Source organism: Podarcis filfolensis, assembly GCF_964270895.1.
Source record: "Podarcis filfolensis genome assembly, chromosome: 1".
Classification (NCBI taxonomy): domain Eukaryota; kingdom Metazoa; phylum Chordata; class Lepidosauria; order Squamata; family Lacertidae; genus Podarcis; species Podarcis filfolensis.
In genome coordinates this window covers 107,474,418-107,496,365 of record NC_139604.1, presented here as the reverse complement: position 1 = coordinate 107,496,365, position 21,948 = coordinate 107,474,418, and the positions used below count along the sequence as shown (strand labels likewise).

Below are 21,948 nucleotides of genomic sequence, written 5' to 3'. Positions count from 1 at the left end.
AAAATAGCAGAGAAAGATGCTTCACATGTTAAGGGAGAAATTGATGGGAAGCACAAGAAGCAGATTCCAAAAAGTGATGGAACAAGATGGATAGAATCCAGCACACGAGGAGATGTCTCTTTGCAGACTGGTCAGTTGCCTCCATGTCAGCCTTTGTGAAAATCTCCCTCCTCTGTGTGCAGCGGCGATAAGTCAGCCCTTTGAAAAAGGTGTGGGTGTGATGCAGGGTTTGGACGGAAAGAGATGGCAGGGAAAGATGAAGGGGGGGGGACCTCATATGGGCAGTCTACGGCTGGAAGCTTTGAAAGCCCAAGGTTTCTGCAAATGCCTCTGCTAAAAGCAGAGGCAGGCTCCTGGATCGATTATGCATGCACGCCACTGAAAACACCAGCCGCTTAAGTGCCAGAGCCCTGCTGGATAATTTATAGGCCAGTGTTAGTATTCACAGAGTGGTGGGCAGAGTTCAGAGGAACAAGGTAGAGAATAGAAGTTTAAGACAACTTTCACATATCACTTATCAGCCATTCACTGCAAATTTCTGGGCTTGTTTCACAGACGTAAGCAAGGGGCAAAAGCCCAATCAGGGTCTGGGTGGGTACCAGCAGCCGCTCCAGAATAAATGAAGAGCATTGATCTGCATCTTTGTTATATGAATAGATAAAAGCTGCCTTAATTTTGAAATCAGGTCACCTAGTATTATCTTTTAGGAGTAGCAGCTATTGGGGTATGGGACATTCAATGGTTGCCTTCATTCCCTGTAGCACTTTTCACATGTTCATTTGAATTGGTAGACAAGGGGGAGCAGAATTCCACTTGTTTATGATCACTGGTTGCGAGCCTAGTTCATGTGCAGCAGTAGGTGAGGAAGAGCCCTCCACCAAATCTGTACACAGCATGGGACCAGAGGCCACAAGCAGGTAAAATGCTACTCCCTTCTGTTCAGAGTAATGTGTGGAAAGTGCTTGTGCATTGTCTCCACACACCGTAAGCTACTGTGCACTAATGTCTTAGGTACAACTCAGAGTAGTAAAAACCCTGCTGCAGGCCTGTATTCACAGTCCCACCAAGAATCTGCTGTTATTGACACCTGTGTGGAGCCTGAACACAGCGGTCAACGTTCAACCATCCAACATAAACAACACAGTCTAGTGACACTTTTCAGACTGAAAAGGTGTTATTAGAACGCCTTGTTAAAATACCTTGCAACTTGCATAAGCAACTTAATGCAATTCCTCCTGTCCTGATCTGTAATTATTAAGAGTGCTGCTTTAAAAGCATTGTTACCCTACCACTGCCCAAAAAATCACCAGGTGTTCTCAGATATTTTATCCTTATTTATAATTGACATTTTATCAGAGTTTTCCAAAGCAGAGTTACAGAAATCTTTATAGAAAGCTCCTGTTATTGAGGAAAATGTTGCTAACTTCTGCACGAGTCTAAAACCTCACTTAAACTTCAAGCTATGCTGTATTTGCAACTGTGTTCATTCTAGGAAGTGATAAAAATGGAACAACTGGTCCTACCAGAGGCTGTCTGCGGTTTTGCACCTGTTACAATTAGTATTTTTCCTGATAATACCAAGGTCCCAAAGCCTTTTTAACCATACTGCTACACCCAGTGTGCCAACATAAACATTCTTGCTGCCGCCAATAAGTACCAAATACATTTGCAATGGGTTTTTTTTGGGGGGGGGTTAACCAGTAACTGAGCACTCCTTAACAAGATTGCAGGACCAGGCTGCGCATTCCCCCACCCCACCCCTGCTCAGGTGAGCTACCAATAAAGGAGACCACACAGCTGAATGGGATCAAATGAGGCCACAACTTTATTGGCAACAGATGAAGTGGTTTGGCATAGGCATTGGGTAAACATTTATTTCCAGGATGCCTACCAGAAATGACATCAGGGTCAACCCGGCAGCGGGGATTCCTATGACTTGCATCAAATAGGGGGGTTCCTGCAGGGATCCCCGCCTCTAGGAGCGCTTAGGCCCAAGCCCCCTGTCTGGGCAAATGGACAGAAGCAACTCCATCATGGATCCCTTTAACGAGATACCCTATTTCTGGAGGGGAAGGCGAGGGTACACCCCCCTTCCAACCAAAGCTAAGGTCACCCAATGCCAAAACCGCCAAAGTTGTGATGATTGCTATGGGGTAGGCAAAACCTCCAGGTCATAGCCAATTCGCTTGGTCGGCAAATTCCTACCTGGCCTCACTAATACGGCAACCACCGCAGCCATAGCAAGGTCAATTCAATGAGTAAATGCAAAATTACCAGAGTCGATGGGTGGATTCAACAAATAAGAGCTGGGCGTCGGGGGCTGGCATGGGCTGTTTTAAATCCCCCGGGAGCAGACATGAGGGACAGGAGTGCGATGGGGACGGACCACCCTGTGTATCACCACTGAGGGGGAGTGACAAAATGCCAGGCAGCATTCACAGCAGGGCCTGCAGCGTGCTCAAGCCACGTGTCTCTCCTGGGAGTGACGCGGTGGTTTGGGTGCCTGCAGGCTCCGCGCTGCCCTTACCAGTCCACCTGCCACCACCACTACCCCCTCAGCTGTAGGGCAGCTGAGTGGGAATAGGCAGACAGACTCCTTGGAGGCCCTGCAGAGCATCCTGCCCCAGCTCGCACCGCTCCTGGGTGCCGGGCATGCGCACCGCCCCAGGTGCCCAATCCGCTTGCTCCATCGCTGCTGAGAGAAGCGTGATTGCTTCCTTAAGCCTGCCCCTGGAGAGCTCAGCCCTCCGGGCCAGCCTGCCATTGGCCAATTTGGCAGGCTGATGCAGAGCAGGATTTCAAGCCGGGAGCACAAGCCAAAGCTCGCGTTCCAGCAGGGATCAGACCCTGACGCCCAGCCCTGCGTTGTCGGCGGGAAGGGAGGCGCTGGGCATCCCGCAAAGCCACCACACCCCTAAAAGGGGGTAAGCGGATTTACCTGAAATACCTGAAATCCCAGAATCAATCTCTACAAAACTACTTCATTTGGAGATAATTCCACATGCAAACACAGCATCTCCTACTCACCGATACAACTCTGCCTATTCCCCTGTGCTGCCCCTTACGCCTGGAACTTTTGCTGTTGTTGACTGAACTCACTAGTTGCTTTTTTTAAAATACAAAATTAACTCAAGATTACTTACATAATAGTAGCACATAAATTAAAAGGCACAATCAACCAAAAATGGCAACAGGCACACATGATAGTTCATTGCCATGCTGGATAAACCATACACACCATCTTCTCCAAGTTCCTTGGCTGCATCTTTGTCCTAATCAAGTTAAGATTCAAAATTGTCCCATTCCTTAGATTTAGAGAAAAGAGTAGATCACATGCAGAAGTACATATTTTCTAGTCACTCCGTTTAGAAATGAGAATTCTTTCATGTGCGGAGTAGAAATTTGCTTCTTAGTTAATCTTCTGGCTTTTTTGACAATTTAGGACTCAAACTAGTTATCCAATAAGAAAGGCAACAGCATGTCCATGAATGACTTGTTTGAGCCAGTGTACCAAAATAAGGCACATGAAGACCCTTGGTCCCTGCAGATATTTTATTTATTTATTTATTTATTTTATTACCACCCCCACCCCCATACACACTCTGGGTGGCTTCCAGCACATATAAAAACATAATAAAACATCTAACATTAGCAACTTCCCGATACAAGGCTGCCTTCAGATGTCTCCTAAAAGTTGTGTAGTTCTTTATCTCCTTGGCATCCGACGGTCAAAACACATGAGCATGCTTCACATATAAAATTAGTACTTGTTAGAACTATATTCAGGCTTGCTTCTTCCTTCATACATGCCACCTTTTTTTTTTTTTTAGGTGCTTCCCCAAACCCCGCATACCCTCAGATAGATGGTTTCTATCTGAGTACTTTTCCCCTGGCACAGGAGAAGGCAAACTCCAGGGCTTTTCCTGCTCTTTCAAGCAACAGAGACAGAACCCGTAAAAAGGCAGCTCCTTTCCTGCTTTCTTTCTCTCCTGAACATGAGAGGCACAGAGCAACAGACCTGGAACGTAAAGCATTATTAATAGCCACTGTCCTGCCATGATGAGTCACCTCGCCACATAAAAAATAGCAGAATCACAAGCAGTTTTTTTAAAAAGTTTTTTTTAAAAAAGCCCTTTCCCAACAATCGTAGACCAACAAGGTAATTTATTGGCAGCATTAGAAGTGAAATACCAATCAATTGCACTAATATTGAAAGCACGCTATGGTATATCATTGCCTAGCAAGGAAGGCAGAAGTACTTGCGGAATCCAACACAGCGATTCAAAACTCATTCCATCCTTCTGGGAATAATAAGATCCCTTAGATAGCTATTAGAGACATTCTTTTAGTCACCTAGCCATAAATATCCCATAAGCAAGAAGTGCTGCGGCGAATGCAGAAATCCGGTCACTGTGCCATCATAGAAAATTATCACACACACCCCCTTCTAAAAGCAGATCGGTTCTATGGGAAATTTCCAAATGGGCGGGAGAAAAGGTGTCCCACGGTTTCAAAGTCACAGGCATACATACCTGCTCAGATACCTTGTCATGTTCTAGGACAAGGATGGGGAACATATTTCAGCTAGATGGCCACATTTCCTCCTGGGAGGGCTACCTAGAGCGCCCCCCCCAGAGGCAGAAGTGGGCAGAGCAACTACAGTGGTACCCCAGGTTAAGAACTTAATTTGTTCCGTAGGTCCATTCTTAACCTGAAACTGTTCTTAACCTGAGGTACCACTTTAGCTAATGGGGCCTCCCGCTGCTGCTGCCGTTGCTGCCGCCGCCGCCATGCAATTTCTGTTCTCATCCTGAAGCAAAGTACTTAACCCGAGGTACTATTTCTGGGTTAGCGAACTCTGTAACCTGAAGCGTCTGTAACATGAGGTACCACTGTAATGTGAATTGTACCTTTATAGAGTCAAGGTGGTTTATTTACAGTTGGACATCCTTCTCTATTGTTCATCCAGGCAAGCAAGAAGAATCATTAAAGTTAAAGGACACATTCCAACCAGGCAAAAATGCACGATGATGATCTGGTGCAGGTGTGTGGCCTGAGCAAAGTCCATAGAGCTATATTTAGGGCCTGTGGGGCATTGTTTACCCTTAAAACTGAGTGACAATGAAAATTGTATGCATGTTTCGTCCAAAGAAGGCCCCCGAGTCCCATGGGAAGAGGGATTGACACTCTGAGAATTGCAGCTCTGGGAGGGAAACAGGGGTCTCCAAACAACTCTCAGCACATTTAACAAATTACAGTTCCCAGGATTATTTGGGGAAATTGATGACTGTTTAAAAGTAGTATGATACTGCTTTAAATGTATAGTGCAGATGAGGCCTGGGATTGTGGCGACTGTTGTAAGTGCAACTATGCTGGGAGGGAGGGAGGGAGGGAGGGAGGGAGGGGGGGAGGAGAGGTTAAAGTAAATTAACCTGCCTAAAGTATTTGATATTTTTTTAAATTACAATTTCAGCCAATTGCCCACCTGAACATGAAAGCTGGTTTCAAAAACTGATGCTGACAAAAGGTGAAATTACTCAGCACATAAGTAGTTGTTGGCATCCATCTCTCTTGGGAGACAATGTGGCTGTATGTCTCTTGGGAGTGTGTGCCTTGTTGTGGCTGTAGAGACAGATGCAGGAAATAAAAGTTTTGTTGCAGCTGGGGCAGACAAAGGCATCCGGTTGTGATGCTGCAGATGCACCATGGAGTTTCTTCTCTCAACACTCCTCCCAGCGGCTATTCCTTCTCTGGTCACGGCTATGGATGCACAACCTGAATGACCGTCTCCAGTCACTGTGGTCATCTACAAAGGATTCCCACATAGCAGGGCTGAGGTTGCCAGCCTTCATGCCACATTTGCAGACATCTTTGTAATGCAGTTGGTCTGCCAATGGGCCTAGTGCCTGAAGAAACCTGCCCGTAGAGCACGTCCTTGGAGATCCTGCCATCTTCCATTCTGTAGACATGACCAAGCCAGCATACACATCACTAAGACAGGAGTGTGAACATGCTGAGAATGTGAGCTTGGGAGAACACATCTTTGTTTGAGACTCTGTCCTGCCATGTGATGTCCAAAATCTTCCTGACACAATGCATGTGGAAGGCATTGAGGCATCGCTCCTGGTGATTGTAAATTGCAGACCACTCACTTCCATAAACCAGTGTACTCAACACGCAAGCCTGGAGAAGCAAGGCTGTAGTTGCCTTGCCAATATGTTTGTCCAGCTCAGCATCAATGGAGATGTTGCTGATTATGGTGGAGCCCTGGTAGATGAAATCATCTACCACCTCAAGCATGTGGTCACCAATGCTGATGCGTGGAGTGCTGGTGAAGTCCTGACCCAGGATGTTGGTCAAAACTCCCTGCAGGCTTGGGCAAAATGGTTGATGAGTCTCTGTTGAGCTTCCTCAGAGTCAAGGCTGTCATCTGCAAACAACATCTCTCAGATAACGACCAGTCACAATTTTGTTTTAGTGAGATGTGTCAGGTTGAACAGTCTCCGTTGCTCCTTGAATGGAATTACACACTGTCTTCAATCCAGCTGAAGGCACAGGAGATTAGCAGGGAGAAGAATATGCCAAAGAGAGTTGGGGCAAGAATACAGCTCTGTTTCACACGGCTCTTTATACAGAAGCTGTCTGAGGATGAGCCATCATACTGGATGGTACCGCACATGTTCTTGTGGAAGGACACAATCATCTTGTGCAGCTTCCAATCTTGCTGGGCAGTGTGAAGGGTCCTTTTCAGATGACGGGATCAAATATCTTCATCAGATACATGAAGGTGATGTACAAGGGTTACCTTTGCTCGCAGCATTTCTCCTGCAGCTGGCGCAGTGAGAAAACCATGTTGATTGTTGACCACTGAGCTCTAAAGCTGCCTTGTGACTTGGGATAGTTATGTCATAACTGGAAAATTGTGGCCGCACCTACAACTGAGCCCTGAAAGGTTTTCACAAGGGAATGCAACCCTCAGGCTGAAAAGAGGATTCCACTCTTGCCCTAGAGCTTTTGTGGAAATTAAGCAGGTATGGACCTGGTCAGAGAAATGGAGAATGGTTCACTAGAAGGTGAGTGCTGTTACTTATGGAGCCAAAGTAGAGCCCCCCACATACAAGACAAAGGTATCACTAAGTTTAAAGGAGCCCCAAAGTCTGCAGGAATACTACAACTACGGGAAAAACTCCCCCCACAAAAATAGGACTGAGAATGCACAGTGGTCATGTATTGCTTACATTTTTGACAGGCAACTGTGTGAGATTGAATGTATTGGTTGGAATCCAGAAAGTAGTATTCCATTCTGCTAACTTTAGTTGTAGTTCTGACTTGCGTTATTGATCTTATACCAGCACCTGATCATTTCAGAAAGGCAGATGTGTGTATCTTTATAGCTATGCCGTAGCTATTTAGCTACGTAGAGAAATTGTACACCACTCCATGATTCTAGGGTGAAGGGCAGTATAGAAATTTAACAAACAAAAATGTAACCTCAGAAGCAGCCTCACATTGAACTTCATCAGTTAAGTCTCTCTGAAGCCAATACGTATAAACCATTGCGGTTGTCTTTGTTTGCAAAGCCACAGCCCAACAGAAATCAAGAAGCAACTGATAAAACTATAAATGCACCACAGCATATTTGCCAAAAACAAATTGAATTTGAGCGGGCACACTCTGAGGTCACAGACACATACTGTTCAGGGTGCATTTGTGTGAAAAAGAATCCAATCAACCTCAGGCCTACTCCTGATGCGGGGCCATCCATCAAAGGAGCTGAGCTTGCTTCACATAACAATAATAGCCACCTCACCCACGTAACAAATGGGCACACAAAGAAAGTGATGGGTCTTGAGTTATGCAGTCTTTAGAACAAAACCAGAAGCTTGGGTTCAAAACATCGCAGTTTGCTCACAAGAAGAGTTGCCTCCGGCTTGTGGGGCAAAAGGCCAGAACACAGATTAGAAATTTACAGTGCAACAAGTGTAATGTTGCACTGTGTGGTATTCCTGCTCAGGGTTCGAGACAGGTAGCAAAGCCCTCTTCCATTGCACTCCATTTGATTCCACTTGGGACAGTTTTCCATCATCATGTATACAGTCAACATTCCACAGCCACTAAGCAAGCTGTCTTCATCGGGCTTTTTAAGAGAGCTCCCTCCTTACTTTTTTCTCTCAATGTTTTCTAACACCTACATCTTCTGCATAGGTGGGGCAGTTGTGGATACATAAGGATCCAAACGTCAGTGTCAGATCTACATATTTTGCCATAGGGTGAGGAAGTCTGCACTCCCACCACCCACCCTTCCTGCAGGTTTGTGTCTAACCATCCTTGCTGCCACCACTGCTACCAAGAGAAAGATGACTACAGGTTCATGTCCCTTCCTGCCAACGTGGCAGCTTCTCGCCTTCCTCTTCCTGGGGTGAGCAAGAAGGTAGGGCCATTCTTAAAAAGCAATCCCTTGGAAGTTGGCAGCTCTGCACATTCACCAAGTCACCAAGTTTATTCTGCCTTCTAGCATAAGTCAAGACTCAGACTAGTTTTGCTTTACACTCCCTCTTTTACAGAAATTAATTGGTTTGAATATGGGTGAAGCACGCATGCAAACCTGTTGTCCATTAGCAAAAATAGAAATAGTGTACAATTTCAGGAGGTGGGAGGAGGCAAATTTCCAGGAAAAGTATGACAATTATTTCCAGGACAACAGTAAAAAAAAAAGGAGAAGGAAAGGAAGAACTGCTACAGACACAGCTTCCAGAACAGATTGGAGGAGGTGCTATTCCTATTTTAACAGTGCCCAAATCTGTTTGAGGCAGGCTGCTTTATTCTGCCTAGTGGTAGGGTAGAGCTCAGCCACTTGGCTACATTTGGGCAGCCTGCCTGAGGCAGCGTATTTTGGACATAATTAAGAAGCAACACACTATCAGTTATTTCATTTAAATAAATAAATAAATAAATAAATAAATAAATAAATAAATAAATAAATAATATTTTACTGTGGTAAGGTGTCATTTCAATGGTCTTAGCCAAGGCACCAAAATGTCAGGCCAGTGAGATCAGATGCCTGCTCATTGCTTACATTTTTTTAGTCATGTGAAGAATTCATTCTAGGATGTTATATCTGAAATGACTGTCCAGCTACATTTGAGCGAGTTCTGCACACTGTCTCACTAGAGTGGTACATGCCCTACTTATCCCCCACTTGGATTACTACCATTCTCGGCAGTAGAACTCATCCTGTGGAACACCCTCCCATCGGATGTCAAGGAGATGAGTAACTATATAAACTTTAGAAGACATCTGAAGGCAGCCCTATATAGGGAATCTTTTTAATGTATAATGTTTTTATATATGTTGGAAGCCACCCAGAGTGGCTGGAGCTACCCAGTCAGATGGGCAGGGTACAAGTAATAATGACAATATTATTATTATTACTATTTAATTTATTATAAATATTTACATTTTGCTAGTTATAGCTGAAAGTGCCTGGTGTTGCTGACAAATTCTAAGAAACAAAAACATACTGAGATTTTTAAATGGAAAGTGTAATTTGCTAGTTTCAGGGCTGTGTACAGCACCACACATCTACATTCCAGGACCTTGACCTGGGGAAAACCTGACCTGCATCCAGCCTTGAATCAATGTTTAATTAAGGTTTTTAAAGCCCTATTAGCTCAGGAGAGGGGGAGCAGGGGAAAGACACTGATTCTCCTTTTCCTCTCTTCCCAATTGAACCGCAGAGAGCAGAAGGGTTGGATCTTACTGGGTGCTGTTTCACCCATGAATTTCCCTGTAGTAAACATGCTGGCAAACCAGCAGACCCCTTCAGCCAGTAGAGTGGCACCATTGGCATACAGTTCCTGCAGTGCTGCTGCATGGGCTCGACAGGCTTCCTTGGCCTCCACAATCTGCTGCCCTGCTCCTGCATAGTTTCCTCCAGTGTGTCCCACCATGGTGTGGTTCAGCCCTAGCTGTCCTTGCCACCAACACCTGCAACTCTGTGGCTGCCATTTAGCAGACTCACCTTTCTGACCATCCCTCAACTGGCTCCTGCATCAGCAGTCATCAATGGTGGGGTGGGGTGGGGGAAGCACATAACTGACAGTGAGAGACCAACTGTCTTCTGGCACTGGCTCAGCACAGGAACAGGAGACAGGTCTTCTCTATTCCTCTCCCCCACCCCAATCTCCTCTTCCCATCTTGGGACCTCTGAAGTTTCAGCCATTTCCTTTGGAATCCTGCTATGGTCTGCTTTCCAAGCACATTACCTGTGGGTAACATGCTGGTAAAGCAAACCCCTGCAGCTAGCAGGTGAAAGGTTCAGTTGCATTTATGGACTGCATACACGTGTTCCCCTCCTGGGAACATGCATACAAAGTCAAAATGCAGCACAGGGCTGTTTGAAAGCCCTCTTACAACAGCCATGGGTTGCCCTTGGCAGAGGCTGCCTGACTCTCCTCCCAGCAACTCACCCATTAACAAACCCAGATTCCTCCAGGCAGCCCAACCCAGGGTGATCAGGGGTTGTCTTGATGTGATTCAGTCAAAGTCCAGATCAGAGCAAATTGGCCTGGCTTTGTTTGGGCTTTGGCGGAAACTGGTGTGCAGCCCTTTTCATTTCTTGCCAAATTTGGTTAACATCATTTCAGTTTTGACAGGTTCAGCCCACCATCTTGATTCAAACTGGAGTCCAATGGTATCCAAATATAGACCAAAGCCCACTCCTCCATTTCAGGAACCACTGTTAAATTGTGCGATATTATTTGCAGTGCGGTCCAAATCAGTGCAGTCTTGAATAGTTCGGTCTGCTTCAAAATGACAGCCAACGGTATCCAAATATAAACCAAAAGTCCATTGCTCCATCTTAGGAACTGTCATGCAAACTGGTTTCATGCCAAATTTGGTTTAAAATCTTTTCACTTAGGAATGGCTTTGCTCACCATCTTGCTTCAAAATGGCCTCCAATCATTTATAAGCATAGACAAAAACCTGTTCCTCACACTTGGGAACAGTCATGCCAAGTTGGAATGATAATATCTCCAGACACATCCAAATTGGTGCAGCTAGTGTTAGGCCCACAGAAGCAGGTTTTAAGCTGCTGCTTCACAATGAGGTAAAACCTCCCAACATGCTGAAAATTGGGGTATAAGTTTAAATAAAATAAAATCATGATGTGTAACCATTGATTGCTTTATCCAGCATGAGTTTATCTAAACCCCCTTTAAAGTCATCTAAATTGGCAGCTGTCATTGCATGTTGTGGCAGCAAATTCCATGAGATGACTATGTGCTGTGTGAAGAATGCTTCCTTTTGACTGTCTTGAATTGAGATATTTGCTCATCCTAGTCCCAAAACAGATGAATGGCAATACCACTACTTCTTGTGTTCCTCCACAAGTTCTTGTTGAGAACTATCCATTTAGTCCTACTCTCTTTTCCCAGTTCCCAGGTTCCAGTATATAAGAGGATCCATCACCTTAACCCATGACTGCTAAGTTTTACTCAAGAGCCTTTGGCAAAGGATTTTATCATAAACATCTTGGAAGTCCAAATATACAGCATCTACCACATCACGCCCAGTCACCTGCAATATGCTTTTCAAACTGTCGAGTTCCATACAATGAGTAGCATACTATTGCTCTTACTTGTGATCATGTCCAAAGTACTTGCAACTCCATTGCCTCCCTCCCTCTAAAAAGAAGAGCCTGAAACCTGGACTTTTATCATCAAAGTCAACCAGTCCAGGAGGCTCTGCAGATTTATTATCTGTTCTATTTATTTATTACATTTATATAGCACCTTTATCTTCCAAGGAGCTCAAGGTGGTGTACATGGTCAAAAAAATGACTGCTTGTGTTAGCTGGCAACTTTGCTACAAATGCCTATCTACAGTTCCTGGAGGGCCTCACCAGCTGTCTGGGGCCAGAAGAGACTGCCAGACACCAACAAAGGGACTTACACAGAGCCGAACAACTTGCATCTCACCAAGATGAATGCAACCCACCAGATATGAATGGTGGCCCATGAAGGGCTTGAGGAACTCTGCTTTTTTTCCCCAGGCCAATGCATGCGTCAGAAACAGGAGATTAGATCAGGACTCTGGTAGGCTGCCACACATGGCTATCAGATTGAGTTTGGCTTGGTGGAGCAGAAAGTGTGCAGGCCCGGGTTATGGCAGGCTCCCAAATTACACTTATCGCTCCTCACCAATTGTTATTCTTGCCCACCCCTAAAGCTCGCATCCTGCTGCTGGAAATTTGTTTGGATGCAGGAGATGCTGCGGCAGCATCAAGGGCATTGCAAGGAACAATTCTGGGAGTCGAATGCCCCTCCCTGCCAAACCGAAAAATGCACCCACATCCCGGTGCAGCTGGAAAAATGGAGGGGGCCTGTCTTCCATCCTCTCATGGTATCAGACTTTGCTAGTTACCAGATGAGAAACTGGCATCTTCCATGAGATTCAGATAGCCCACCACTTTGTTCCTGGGGATTGAAGGCTCCTGGTGTTAATTAGCTCCTGTAATATGATGGATGACAGCAGGAAAGTCAGAAGTGACACAGGCAAATTGCATTCCAGAATGAGCCTTCCCTCCTCATCAAGGGCACTGGAAAGGGATCTGGAGAAAGACAGGAGCTGAGCTGCAACACCACCACCTGGACACAGTGTATATAAATACAATGAGGCTGTGGGAATCGGGAACAAGGAAGTCCACCCTCAATGCTAACAAGAGAAAACAAAGAACGTTTGACCTGCCACAGGGGAGCAACACACACAGGTTTCTTGGGCTGATCCCTGTTGCCATGAATAAATTGAATCCTTGAGAAAAGGATAAGATTGCCCTGCCCTGATTTGATGGTTGAGCCCCTGCTGCCCATGGGAAGCAAAGGAATACACAACTAGACTCAACAACATACTAAGGAAGAGAAGGTGGCAGGCCATAAGGGGATGCAGCCCTATCTCCTGGGTGAGAAGCATCCTTTTCTCTCCAAGACGGAGGCCCAGTGGCGTAGCGTCGGTTGTCAGCACCCGGGGCAAGGCAAGTAATTTGCGCCCCCTAACCCATGGATTTGCCCTAACCCCAGATGTTGCGCCCGGTGCGGCCCGCCCCCCCTGCACCCCCCACGCTACGCCACTGCGGAGGCCAAAGGAGAAGAGATGAAAACTGGGGCAAGGAGGCAGTTGGGTGGGAAAGAGGAAACCAGCCATGTATCTCCCATGATGAAGTTAGGGATGGGAGATGAGACAGGCAAGGGAAACTGGAAGGGATGGCCTGGGTACTGCAGCACCAGACCACAGAGGTATAAAATATTAATATATAGTTAAAATTTGGGGGGTATATCCCTAGTGTATGAACATCCATGCATCACCTTAGTTCATTGTACCAACTGCCAGTGCATAGTCATCCCATTCTGCTGCAGTCTTCTCTCTCTCCAAGCACACATTGTCCTAGGACCAGCTCATCCACTAGACAAACACAGTATTGGCACTGCATGCAAGCCCTGCAAGGGGAACTGTAGACACCGACTATGTTCTGCAATTAACTGTCCCAGAAAAAGGATGCTTCCAGAAGACCTATTTATTGAGTATTCATCCAGATTTGCTTGAGGGGAGACTAGATGATGTTGCATCAAAGAAGGTGTTCTCTCGCACTTCCCTGTGCATTTCCTGTCACTTTCCTTATTGCAAAAACACTGATCTTGGAGAAGCAGGTCTGTTGCACAAGACCTCCCAAAACACAATAATGGTGAGACCTGAATTTTCTGGTATGTGATTGAATCCCACCTGAAAGCAGCGTCAGTTTGGAAACACCCAAAGGTAGAGCAGCAAGATGAAGAGATTAGGGCAGAGGGGACAGAAATCTACAGTGGGGATTGCAAAGAGACAGGAATCAAGACCAAGAGAAGAAGATGCATCTAACCTGATTTATAGATCCTAATAATGTCTAGGACCAACTCCATTCTCCACTTACAAAATAACAATTACAGAGTTCTGTTTATCCACCCTAAGCTCACTGTATTGAAATGCAACCTTCACAAATTCAGAGCAATCACCTGCTACAGCTCTGTTAGAACTATTACTTTAAACTGGGAGTTGCACATCTGAATATTCCCCCATTTAAACAACAACCCTGCATATAGAAAATCAGCTCAGTGGCAGATGACAGGCCAGGATGGTTCTCTCCAATATGTTTGTTTTCTTTAAATGGCAACATTTAACTATGCAATTCCCTGTTTACAGTCTAAAGTGGAGAGTCCCAGCAAGACTGTATTATGTGATTACTCTGAACACGGAGATCAGCTCTCAGAACTCAGCCAGTCCACAGAAATTGTGTTGTGGTTGATTTTCAAAATGCAAGTGATTTTTAAAATGGAAAGTGGAATAAGGGGCACTTTGAACTTGGAACCAGGGGGAGGAAAAAGGAGCCACCGAAAAGGAATGCTCACTTGTCTCCCAAACACATTCAGTACACTGACAACACTCCTTCCAGATCAAGGCTTAGTTGCAAAAGCCTTTTGCATGTCAAACTTATTGCATGTCAATAACTATATTGTTATTGCCGAGACCTTAGCATGAACAATCTTTGAGTTACTTTTTATAAGTCCCTCAACTTTCTGCATCAGGGATGATCAGCGAGGTAATTCCAGTAACTTCTTTTTGCTGGTTAAAAATGACTAAGCACATAAAGGTGCCTTGAGTAAGCATATGAGTTTGAATTGTTCTTTTTAATGTAAAAGAGCTAACTCACCCTAAGACAGTTTTTGACCTTGGCTGTTTGGGGTTGTTGCTTTCTACGCCCTGATACAGCATCTCCTGCGTCTGCCAACTTCCAAACTTCCACCTAAAGTGCAGTAGACTATGCAAAGCTGCTTGCCAGGAGGACAGGGATGAAGAAGAAGAAAAATAATGAGGAAAAATAACTCCCTATATTAAGACACAGACAAACAGAGAGATAGAGAGAGCAAGCGAAACACACAAACCAGAATCTGAGAGGTGGCAAGAGGAAGCCCAATGTTCACCAAAATGATACAGCTTAATTCTACAGGAATCAAGGAGAAGGAATAGCCACGTACAGATTTTGATCATGGTCATACAAAGCCCTGGAATCTGCTTTCTGGCTAATGCTATGCTATATATTACATGAAAAGAACCAGTGGAGTATGCACATTATTTGGTGGTAGAAAATATATCTAAACCTGGGATGGTCAACCTGTGACCCTCCAGGTATTCTTGGACTCTAACTGCCATCAGCCCCAGGTGACCCAGCCAATGGCTATGCTAGCAGAAGCTGACGGGAGTTCTAGTCAAGCAATAACTACAGGTCTGCAGGTTCCCCACCTCTGATCTAAAAGAGAAAAGCCAAACTCAGACACTAGCATTTAGCACTTCAATCCATAACCTTTTTTTCCCCCAAAAGAAAGTCCCGTTCATTTTAACAGGACTTCCTTCCACATCATAGGATTTGAATCATGGGGATGTTTTGCGGCAGAAATATCAAAAGTGGCCAAGGGCTAAGAGGCCAAGAGACCTGAGCTCCAATCTCACACCAGAATTAAGTTGATTCAAGGACAGAGATGGGACAGGCCACTGGGACACAGTTATCCTTTTAATCATCATCATTATCATCATCATCATCATTTAATTAAGGCTATCACCTTGCCCCTGCCCTAAAATGCCTTGAAAATTATTCAAGCCAAGCAGAATTTTCACATATTTTGATTTTCATCTTGGAATTGTCACGTTCAATGGGAAAGAATCTTTAGCCAAACAGCTAAGCGAATTACACAAAAATCAAGCAGTGTTTCTCGATCTTGCATCCAAATGCTAAACAGTGAGAGGTAGAGGAATGCAACATTTTGTCGGCTTCAAAGAGACTTTTAAAGTTGTAGCATAACTTGACATTCCCTTCATCTTCATTTTAAAAAACTTACTGTTCAATCTCTGCTCCATGGATGAGTACAAAATAACCATCACGGGTATGGGAAAGTAATAACCAAAAACTCAAGAGACTGATATTACTTTCTCAGGGTGGGAGTTTCAATTTAACAAGTGTAGCACCCCCTACCTGTTGCTTAGCTGGTCACTGCACTATCACATACTGCCTTGGTGAGAGCAGCGATACAACCTGCCAGTTACTAAATGGGCTCGAAAGAATAAACTTTCTCAGCTCAGCTCTAAGAGGTTGGACCTGGGCACACCTGAGAAGCAAAAACCAAGGAGCCTTGTCGTTTTCCAGTATTTGCCTATGAAAATTGTGCAGATCAGATGCCCCATAAGCCTTGCATCTCGGCTTCTGCGGTTCTGATTTGCTAGAATTCCTCAAGGTCAGCGAGGAAAAGGAGAGCGAGAAAAAGCAAATGGAAGATGAAGACATTGCACTACAAGCACCTTATTCAGCCCATTTCTGTTACCAGCTAGTAAAGCAGAAAATATGGAGACCTTTGAACACTGCAGCCAAATTCAGCCACATGCAGAAAGCAAGGGGAAACTGTCTGCCGAGATGACGGAAGCCATTAGAGATCGTTCCTTTCTACCAGATTTGCTAACCGCACTATAACACACCCATCTAATGATGGTAAGAAAATAGGTTTGCCTCAAGGAGGAAGGCCTTTTCTAAAAAGGGAGAAAAGGGATTTCAAAGGGTCAAGGCATCGTGTCAACCCTTTGCACCCAGCTTTCCTTCACTGCTGTGCCCTTCCCCACACTTCCAGGCACGCTCTCCACCCACTGCCTAGCAAAAATTCACCCACGCAACATCAGCAGGGCTAGAAAGCGGCTGACAAAAAAGAAAAAAGGGAAAAGATAGGGCGTAACTGGAAGGAGGTTGCAATGCTTTCTTGAGACCAGAAAAAGCCATTTCTCCCTCTTTCTCTCTCCCCCCACCCCACCCCACATTCTAATGGTGAAAGGCAAGTTTCTTCTGCACCCTCCTGCAACACACATACAAATGTCACCCATGATTCGATGCCCTCCAGTCTCATATGAGTATGCAGCCTTCAGCACAGAAGTACACGGGATCAATTACATCCCTGCTATGTCTGATCAGAAGCACGGAGAAGCTGGGGAGGAAGTATCTGGAGGGACAGCAAACGAGGACAGGCCTGGAGACAGTAGCTCGGTCCTGGATGTGACATGACTCCCACATCCCTCTCCCTTTGTATTGCAATGCCCTCCAGCTTGGACACACACGTATCTGGCCTTTGTGAGGGGAGGGCGCCGTTGGGTGCCTGCATGCATGCCATATACTCTCCAGTGTTGCAGGCTGCATCTTCCCCGGAGTACGCTTTCCTCATCCACAGCTGCCTGGAGTAACCTTTATTCCAATATGTCGCAAGCATGTATTTCACGGGTGGTTAAACCGAATCATTATCACCAGGCATTTACTTGACCAAAAAAATGTTATTACCCATCGCCGAGTCTATTCCGCCACAACACAAAGACACCCACCCGCCTTCTCTTCTCCAGACCCCTTCTACCTTCGCTACATACACTCCTTTTCAACATGCGAATCGTATGACAACATGCCCGGGGGGGGGGGGACAGAGCAAAAGGAGCAGGCAGCAAAATGCATAGGTGTGCGTTTGGCATTTGCAGTATTTTCCAGTTCCCGACAACGCCTATCAGCTCTCCCCCAACCCAACACGTAGATATAATTTCAAAATGCAAGATACAGAATTAAAACCAGGGCCTATCGTGCAGATCTCGGATATTAACCATGATCCGCACATGCATTGGGAGCCCAGATATGTGGGGCACAAAGCAAAGGTCATTGTGCTACGGTTGTAATACACATGCACACACCCAAAAAAAGCAAAAAAAAAAAAGCCGCAGAGCCATCAAGAGGTAATACAGAATTTTCTCGTCAAGAGCCGAAAAGCCTACGGGGGGTGGGGTGGGGGGAGACGAGAGGAGGAGAAAGGGTGTGTGGATAGAAAAACAGGGGAGGAAATGGCAGAAAATGAGGAAGGGGCTTATGAATACCATACAGCCCTGAGTCTAATCCCAAAAATTACAGTCCATCATCGCCCCCATCCCCACTTAATATACCTTCTTTGCTCTCCAGTCTTCCCTACCAGCATTAGTACAGACAGATTTCTGTATCTTGGTTTTGCAGCAGTGGGTCTAATAACTCGCTGATCAAAACCCCTCACTAAAGATATCCCCTCCCATTCTTTTTTTTTTAGCTCTGGCCTAAAGAATAATGTGTTTTTAGAGATAATGGTGGCTATTAAAAAAAAAAAGAAGAAGAGGACACATCACAGACATTATTCAAGCAGCTCCCCCGCATCACCTCAATCTCCCACAGCACGCACCATGATTTTTTCTGATTCCCTCCCATTCCTCCCCCCAACCCTTTCCCCCACCCATCAAGAACGACAATCATAAATAAAAATTTACCGAAAAAACCAACAACAATGAAAAAAAATTGGGAAACGAAAAAATCCACAACTCAATCTGGATAGCCGATCTCAAAATCCCAAGCACTAATCCGCTTGAATTCGTTCTTGCCCTTATATAAGCAGCAGCACGCCAACATGTTCAGTGGAAACGCAGTGTAAAATGAGGCCAGGGTAGAAGAGCCATGGAGAACGGTGATATCATCGGGTATCAGCTCCATCAAGGAGCCATCATCACCGGCACGATGAAATCAAATGTGGGGGCCTCAAATTTTAATTTATTTATTTACTGACGTGACATTGTTCCACAGACATCCCTTTCCCCTCCGTTTCCCCCCACCCCACCCCACCCCACCCCCCGTTGTTGTCATATAAAGGATGATAAGGAATACACATATTTTGCTCCCAAAGCATACTCCTCCACCAAGAGATCCCCCGAAAGCTCCAGAAAGAGCAACCTCACTAGCCAAGACTCTTGTTTATATTTCATTGAATCAATTAATACAGCCCCAGTTGTTTTAAGTATCACCGATATTTTGGTGTTCTTAGGTAAAACCCCGAGACGTCTCCCCTTTCCCACAATAGAGAGGAAAGAGCTATGGAAAATAATTCCATCGATGCCCATAATAATGGGGCACAGAAGCACATACATACAGAAAGGCAGCAAACTAAAATGGTAACCGTCATCTCTCGCGGAGGGGGGAAAAGGGGGGGCTTTTCACCAGCCTTTAGATAAACTTGTAGAACTGGGTACCGTGGACCATTTTAACTTAAAATGAGAGCGACAACACCCCGGCGTCTCATGGTATATTTAATGGCCGATTCTACACGGTGAACAGACAAGCTTTCCTTGGCATCTCCTTTTCTCCACCCAGATAACATCTCTCTCTCTGACTTTTCGCTAGACTAGTTAGGAGTTCACCCCCGCAAAATCCAGTCCCCAAAATATACCATGGCACAAATACTGGTTAGCGGTCATAGGGGGAAGGAAAAAATTCTCCGAGATCTGAGCATTTGACACTGGAAAAAATCTCATGCTACAATTGAAGAAGAATAAAAATGAATTGGTTGGGGAAGGGGGGGGGAGAAGCTATTTTCATCGAAATTTTGAATATTCAGGCCAAAGAAGAAATGAAGAATGAGAGGTTGTTAGGTGGGGAGGGGGACCCTGGCATTTCAAAAATGGTTTCGGGGGGGGGGGGATTGGTTATTCTGCCTTTGAGGTCTTTTATTACCTACGCATTCTTTAATTTATTTTAACCAAAATTGCAAAAAACAACGGAGCGAATAAAATTCACTTTTGTGGGAGGAAAGAAAAATGTGCTTTGGTTTGGTGTTGTTGAAACAAAATAATTTCAGAGATTTTGTTTCCTCATCATAAAAATAAAATAAATTGTAAATGTAAACAAAAGACCATGACACTTGCACGCAGCACTAGAGCTGGAACCCATTGGAAAGGGAATTACATCACTGTCCTTCATGGTTTAAAATTGGAAATTAACTGAAGGTTTGGATGTTGGGGGGGGGATGATTTTTTTATTTTAAAAACCTGGTTATTTCGCACACATTTTTAATTTATTTATTTTGCATTAAGAAATCATCCAACCAACCTTTAAGGTCACTCCTTGCCTGGAAGCTCACAGCACTTGCTCGTAGTGGAAGTTTTCAGGCAAAGACAAGTACTAAATCATTAATATAAACAAATGGAAGGTGGGGAAGTAAGATTCTTGTAATAGATCCAAAGTAGTATGAGGTGGGGGGGGAGGAGATCCTTCACATCTTACTCCCTTTTCATTCCAGCCCCCTGATAAAAAATATTCAGGGTTGGGGTGGGGGTTAAGAACCTAAAGAAGATCTAATATTCTTACCAAAAAAATATTTTGGCTTCTTAAAGAGATCCCTGCCACAGTTTAACCCAGCACTGCCTCTTTCCCTCAAAATAACCATTTTATTTTAAAGTCAAGTACTCAGTGCAACTGATCATCGAAATGAATCGAGTTAAAGGTACTGGTCAAGGTTTGGAGTTTGTGCTTGTCACCTTTAAAAAAGAAGAGGAGGAGGTATTTGGAGATGTGCAGTTTTCCTCACGCTCAGGCACACGTAAAAATTACTTTCTGGGGATGAGAAAATCCAGTATGAGGGGAGAAATAACTTTACAAAATCCTGTCCACCATAATAAATCTCTATAATATTGAGGGTAGGCGTTTGGGGCAGGCTTTGAGGGGTTTTTTTGTTTTCTTTTCTTGTGAAGACCCGCTCTATTCTTCACAGCTCTCTCTGGTGAGAACTTGGAGCACCTAACACCTTCCGAAGCGGGGGGAATCTCTCGAGTGGGCGCGCTGAAATTCTCCGTCCGTCGTGGGGAGCGAGGCGTTGTATTCCATCCTAGGGAACCATCTCCTTCTCTCTCCCGCCCGCCGCCACCGAAAAAAGTCTTACCTTGGTAGTTGAGAAGCGAGTGGGGTTGTTTAACAAACTCTTTGTTTGTTTCCTTCTTTGGGGGGGCCGCTAAGAAATCCAGGGGTGTCTCTTGCCTCTCTCTCTCAGCGAGAGAGTGTGGTGGGAGGGGAAGCGCGAGGCGGGACCGGGAGGGCGTTGTCGGAGGCGCAAAAACGCGGGCTGCGAAGCAGGCTGAGGGAACGCGCGATGCAGGCAGCGAGGAGCGAGGGAAAGCTTTGGCGCGCCTCAGCCCCTCTCTCCGCGAGTTGCGTGCGAGGAGAGATGCGTAGAGCGGAGCGCTCTGCCTGAGACTGTCGGAGGAGCCCAGGAATTTCACGCACTCCGGAGCCGGCCCCTCCCCTCTCCGGCGCGCAGACCCCAGCATTTAAAGGGACAGCCGCGGCTGTGTGTAATTCGGGGCTCGCGCTCCTCCCAGCGCTGTTTTGCAAACAGCTGAGAAGATGTAATCTGGGGACATCCTCAAGCCCAGGGATGACTAAGAGGCAGGTGCTCGCCAGCCCCGCTTTCTCACGCCGCAAACTCCAACTGGGGAAGGCAGATAACGCGCGCGGCTCCTTCTCTGGGGAAAAGCTACGGTCAATCGGAGGGGGGGGGGCGTTTAAGCCAATTGGCTTCTCCAGAAATTAAGCAGGAGGCGAGGGAACGGGCTCTCATAGCACCGGAGGGTGGGTTAGGCAAGGAATGATACCTTCGCCTTCATCTCTTTCTATATCTTGTAGGAATTTTAATACAAATAAAAATGTTTGCCTTGTTTTGTTGCATTCTCTCAGTTCTTTTGACTGATGTCGTTCAAGGCTCTTTTACACACACACACACACACACAGAGAGAGAGAGAGAGAGAGAGAGAGAGAGAGAGAGAGAGAGAGGTATAGTGTGTGTTTGTTTGTGTGTGTGTGTATACTATCCATCCATCTATCAGTTCTGCAAGCTGGTCCGTAACTGGGCCCCCAACACTCACGAAATGCAAACACAACTGTCTGGATTTTGTCTTTGCAGAGGAGGAAAATCTGGGGGAAGAATGGCGCTCCAGCTATTAAGAGTGGCTTACTCATGCTGGGAACTAGGCAGGCACTTAAAGTTCACCACTGATAGATCA

General features: G+C 45.5%; 1 protein-coding gene across 25 annotated transcripts in view; it reads right to left on the bottom strand.

Annotated features, from left to right (window-relative positions):
- The window catches only part of NRXN3 (neurexin 3), a 1,197,396-nt gene extending 1,176,209 nt beyond the window's left edge, over positions 1-21,187 (bottom strand). For 23 of the 25 annotated variants that reach the window (XM_083609454.1, XM_083609464.1, XM_083609467.1 and 20 more), the window contains exon 1: positions 20,832-21,187. The gene's annotated coding sequence lies outside the window, so the exon portion shown is untranslated. Of the gene's footprint in view, positions 1-18,042; positions 18,062-18,393; positions 18,567-20,831 lie in introns of those variants that run through there. The other 2 variants (XM_083609465.1, XM_083609476.1) reach the window with 2 other exon arrangements.
- Positions 21,188-21,948: the final 761 nt, after the last annotated feature.